At 43.2% G+C, this 6,000-nt stretch overlaps 1 protein-coding gene across 1 annotated transcript in view; it reads right to left on the bottom strand.

The window, feature by feature from the left end:
• Window positions 1–6,000, bottom strand: part of T265_06390 (hypothetical protein) — a gene marked incomplete at both ends in the record, with an annotated part of 76,197 nt that overhangs the window by 55,360 nt on the left and 14,837 nt on the right. The window lies entirely within an intron of this gene.

Here is a 6,000-nt window from a genome sequence, read left to right as displayed (position 1 = left end):
TTCCTTGAATTTTTCTCCTTGTGACTTTGTATCTGGCTTACATTGTTTACTTGTTCTGTTCACTAGAGACTTCTTAGGGCCGTTAACCACTACAAGGTAATCTGGATAGGAAGTGACGACAAGAACGCCGTTGACATCGATACCGTATCTTGCGTCACACTCAGCCTTGCACAGAATGAGGCACAAGGACCACGTCCTGCAAGGTGAGTCGCGCCAACGGCATCGAGACTCTTCGTAACCATTTCCATGCACCTCTGCCAGGTCAAAGGTTGTCCACCTCCCTGCTTGCGTTACAATAAACAGCACTGTTTACAATAAGTTTTTAATCGGCGTAGACAAAATATGACTAAAATGTCACATTTTTCGGTGTTGAACACACGCACTTTAGTTGAAGTCTCTGCTGCAAAACTAAGCAATCGTTTTCTAAATGTCTCATCGACATCAGCCTGAACCAGTATGGTTCCAGGACAACCGTTATCGACAACCAGAATGTGTTTCGTTCCAGCTGCTTGCGCAAGCCACCTTTCACAGCCATACAACAAGACATTCCGTTCTGTAACCTGATTCCCGCGTCCCTCGGGAGTCAGGTATATGCCGCTTTGCCGCCATGGATGTCTCAAATTGGCAAACGCAACCTGAGCCTTAGTGATTCGTGTAGTGACCTCGTATGTCACAGTACTATGGGAACAATGCAACCTCCAATATAGGCAGGAGAATTCGAGGCACCTCGTAAGTGCAGCACTTCTAAAGTTTGTCTCATTATCTCGACAGTCAAAAATGGAACTGAATAGCAATAGCTGATACCCACCTGTGACAACCCTTTTTGTATAAAGATTTTTGAGGTCTCCGTGTCTAGTCCGCAAGTCCACGGACAAAGTTCTGAGCGTTTCTTGCTGAACAGTCATGTTTGGGAGAGTAAACCGACCGAAAGAGTCAAATGTGTCCTGGAAATCCAGGACTATCAAAATCCCGGTCTCTAATATGTATGGCGTTTCTATAGCACCTGATAACGGGTGTGTGAAAATATGGCGAACGCGGCCTTTCTCAGACTGAAGCCCCGTTCACTGTCATGGCTTCACGGGCTAAATACGGCACAGACCAGAGACAAATAACACAAGGAATACCGTTAATTCTCCAATTAAGCTTATTTCTCCACGATTGTCGCACATTTCCCATTTTATGGGATGGTCTTTTTCCAGAATTTGAGAAAACAGATCGGAAAAACACTGGCTGGGAACTTCTATTCCATCCTTGAACAACATCGGATCGGGATCTCGGTAAAGTCTGGGGAAAAGTATGCATTTACAGGCTTCGTGAGGGGTTCCGTGTTCACGACGATGGTTCTAGTGAAGTTCTAGTGGAATACAAACAGATGACAGCATGTAGCCACCAGAGTGGTCATTAAAAGTGCTCTACCTGGTAATCAAAGCGTCCTTCTCTATTGAAAGCTGCTCGCATCAGTTTGATCTTTGAAAAGAGATCAACCAATAGATCAGCTTCAGTTTCAGGAACCATCGCATTTGCCGACAAGGCTTTTAGTTGTATTCACGATACAGAGAAGTTATTTATACACAGTTTAGTTCCCCCTCCCAAGAAGCCATCCAAAGAACGCACAGCCTGCCGGAGAGACTATACCGAAGACATAGGAACCTTCCTATTGAATATCCCTGTGAAAAAAGCAGATCAGAGCTAATACACTTTCCAGTTTATCAAGAGGACAAAAGGTCAATGGAAGTGCTCGCGCTATTGACATGGACTTATTAAGCGGCGACCACACCGTGTGCACAGCTATTACACCGACCTGGCACACTGGTAAAGCCAGATTACTTTGATAAAAGAAACTAATCACAAGGTTCCTGAAAACACTTCCACATCCCACGACCGGCCTTCCTCTTTTTGGAGCTGATAAACGAAGGGTCCCTTTGAGTCTCCCGTGAAAACCAAATTAATTTGCGAATGAGCGTATCCATCGAAATCAGTACAATTCGGGTTCGAATGGAATATAAATTTGACGGAAACTCGGGGACTGCGCCTACCTGATGAGCCCCAAGAAGGGCGAAACCGGTCGTGGGCTGTCAAAGAGTTTTCAGCAAACTTGTGAGTAGTTTCCTTTGTGAAAATATACTGCGATATATCGAACGTCGTATCAGCTGAAACATTAGGCGGTCTTTTTGCAGCACATTTAGTTGAACAATAGCATAAACAAGAGGTTCAGCTGAGTTTTCTGTGAAAAACAAATTGATTTACGAATTAGCGCTCTCTAACGGTAAGAACAGAAGTTTCTGGCGGTTTAAACCAGTTAATAGGCAAAACGGTGGGCTTTTTGCAACAATCCAGATGTCAGAAGCCAATATAAGGTATAAGTCAACCCAGCAAATTGCTCAGCGAGTATACATACAAGTGGAAGACTTTAGAATGATGAATATAATCGAGGTGAACTTTCGAGACAGTGTAAATTTTTTTCCAAAAGCACCGCTCAAAACGTTCAGGTGTTGAGAACTATCCACTACATGGCTGATAATTTGTTGGCTAACTGAAAACGGTACAAAAATGGTCGTTAGTAGGTATTAAAAAGGCTGTTGCAGAGACCGTTCTGCATATATTCCCTAAAAAGGTTTTCATGCGTGTTTTTTTAACAGGGATTCCCACAAGAAATACTGCATCCTTCAACCTGTCTTTCCTACAGAGTGTCTCATAGCAACGCAAAAAATAATACCCATGTTAAAACTTTAACATTAATTCACACATTTATCATTTATTTATGTGGACATACGCGCATCATGAAGGTTTACTCTGAACAATCTGTCATTACAAAAGATGTCGAAAAAATTGCCCCTTTCTTCTATAACATGTTGAAAGCGGTATGAGCTATGAGACACAGCATGTTCAACTTCTTCAAGCGTCGCTCATGCACACTCCTCTTCAATTATTGCGCTTAAATCCACCAAATTCCTCGGTTTATTTTCATGATATACGCGAGCCTTGCTTATTCCCCAAAACCAATAAACCAGAGGTGTGAGATCGGGTGACCTTGTGGGCCAAAAGTTTGGAAATCCACGAGCAATGACACTCTCATCAGAAAATTGTTCTCGGAGGTAAAGTCTCACTTGGTTTGAGTAGTGAGCTGGAGCGCCATTTTGCTGAAAGGCGGTCGATGACTTCTTGTGCTGCTTGAGTTGCGGAATAACACGCGTCTGCAGCATATGAAGGTAACTGTCGCCGGAAACCGTAGCATCAAAGAAAAAGGGATGCAGGAGACACTTTGAGGGGAATCCCATCCACGCAGAGAGATGAAGGGAATGGAGATTATGGGTGAGGTACCCGCGAGGAGCTTCACGGGACCATATCACGCAATTGTGCCTGTTGATTATGCCATCCACAGAAAAATTTGCTTCATCGCTCCATAAAATGTTGTGAACGATTTCTTCATTGTCCAGTAGCCAGTTATCGAACGTGACACGTTGCTTTTTTGTCTTCTTCCGTGATGTTTTGTAATAAAGTGAAATGATACGGGTAGCGATTAAGGTGGCTTCTCATAATACGATGCACACTGGCGCGGGGAATGCCGGTAAACTGAGACAGCTGAGTTATGGACGAAGATGCCATGGTGCTCTTGAAATTCTCAGATTTTATGTCTCTGATTTCTTCGAAGTCGAGGTCTTGTCACAATATTTACACTTTCCAGTTCCAGTGAATTTCATGTGCTTCAAGGAATCGTTGGAACAAGTGACTGCAAGTGATCAGATCCGGTTCCATGAGATCTCATTCTCCTAAAATTCAACGCGCTTTCAACTAAGTTCGGGGACCTGGAGTGATGCGTTTTACCATTAATAGTTTGTGCATATATACCGGTGTAAATGGCCTTCTCTACTTGGTTTACATTGTTCCGTTTTAGCATCACGTGATTTCACGTCTGACATTTGTTCCCTCAAATAACTGTTTCAAGTGGTTGACACCCCGTTGCCATATAGTGTCATGCGTCATGGCTGGATGATTTCCAAATTGTCCCGTCCTCATTTCAGCTCCGTCTGACCATTCGACTCTCTCTTGTCGCGCTTCTAACTTTAGTTGACATTGTTTATAACGTTTTTTTAAAAAAAACCTCATCAATCAAATACGTAAGTTTTTCATACGCACCCCGATTTTGTACGCTGGGTATTCACATCCCCGAGTGGGCATCATACAGCTACTGATTCGAGTTTTCCTAAGTCGCTCTCGCCTATATCAAATATTAGCCAGGTAAAATGCCCATAAACTGTTCCGCCTAACTTGATATGATGCCGTGTGGGTTTTACGGTATGCCTTCGCTAGGAAAATGTTACTAGTCACGATGGATGTTGGAATGTTCGGCATTGAGAAGGGAATGGCACTACTCAATTTTTCAAACTGGTACTCTGTTATCGAGAAATACACTTATTTGCGAATCAATTTGGTTTTCACGGGAGACTCAATCGAATCTCTCGTTTATGATATTCTACCACTGAATGTGCTGCACACAGGCCGCCTCATGTTTCAGTTGGCACGGTATTCGAGGTATCGTTATCATGCTAATCTTTGAGAAGTTACAAGGAAATTGCTCCACCAAGTTATCGTTCAACCCCAGGTGGCAGGAAATCGCTTGAAACTTCGTAGGTTTGCAATTATTGGCTGATTTGCTAAGATGCATATATCCATACTGTTGTGGTTCATCCATCCAACTTGCTTGCTTGGTTCCAATCTGCAAGTGAGTTATGGTCATTCTGAGAAGAATCCCGATTAGTTCTGAGGTAAAACACCAGTCATTACAGCGGCAGAACGACCGAGTAGAGCATCAGCATAGGCCTGCTTTGTCCGTAGCTTGCACAGTGCAGACACCAATCGGTTTGAACCAACCAGTGTATCGATCGCTATGTTCAAACTGCACTGCGCTCTGGATACAACAACCTTAAAACCAAAGCCAATTTAGCCAAGTCATACAAACATGAATTTAGAAGGGATTTTCTCCCAAGCGAGGATGATTTTGTGCGAAATTGTTTTCTGTTAGTCCGTCTTGTCTATCACCACCAGTCTCTGGTTGTAGTCGGAGGCGACTCCGCGTAGATAAGATGGGCGAAACCGGTCGTGGACTGTCGAAGAGTTTTCAGCAAACTTGTGAGTAGTTTCTTTTATGAAAATACACTGCGATATCTCGAATATTGTTTCAACTGAATCATGAGGCGGCGCATTCAGTTGAAGAATAGCATAAACGAGAGATTCAGTTGAGTCTCCCATGAAAACCAAACTGACCTACACCTGAGTGTATTTGTATAAAATAAGTTCAATTTGGGTTCAAGTAGAACATAAGATTGACTGAGACTCGGTTACTGCGCCCACCTGATGAGCCCCAAGTGGAGCGAAACCGGTCATGGGCTATCAGATAGTTTTCCGTAGTTTCCTTCAAGAAAAATTCGCATCTAATTTGTAAAAGCATTATGCCCTGCTTAGTATAAAAATTGGAAATCTCTCTAGCGTTCTGGTTGACATTTATTGGTGAAAACTATGGGTCACGGAAACAAACACTCTGGCGTCTGAGATTTTTAAAATAAAATACGCCCAGCCGTATGAAGAAGATTCATGGCGCCCCGCTAAGTTCGTCAGACAGGAATCCAGACATCCACTGTCAAAGCGACACAAAGAGTACGCTTCGATTTGTCTCGTATTCTCGCTGTCTAGTTTCTATTCCTCATGTTAATGAAGCACGTGACTGACCAAAACGTTAAATACCCGTCTGTCTGCTGCCCTAATCATTCGTTTGTGGTGTAAGCCGTCAACCATATCACAGCGACCATTAGCCAAAGGCTACCGGTTTTGACCATTCCCGTCAACTTCCTCCTGTGACCGGGAATAAATGAACACAAAGGTTCACGCAGTAGAGTTTCGCAGTGCAAATATGGCTGTAAATGAGGAAAATACGTGAAAATATGCAGTACTTTACAAGTTGTCTAAACCCTATACAGTTGGCAGGGATAAATTGATTTTGAG

Source organism: Opisthorchis viverrini, assembly GCF_000715545.1.
Source record: "Opisthorchis viverrini unplaced genomic scaffold opera_v5_130, whole genome shotgun sequence".
NCBI classification, from domain to species: Eukaryota; Metazoa; Platyhelminthes; class Trematoda; order Opisthorchiida; family Opisthorchiidae; genus Opisthorchis; species Opisthorchis viverrini.
Note: the sequence above shows the minus strand (reverse complement) of the source record. Positions and strands in the feature narration are given on the sequence as shown.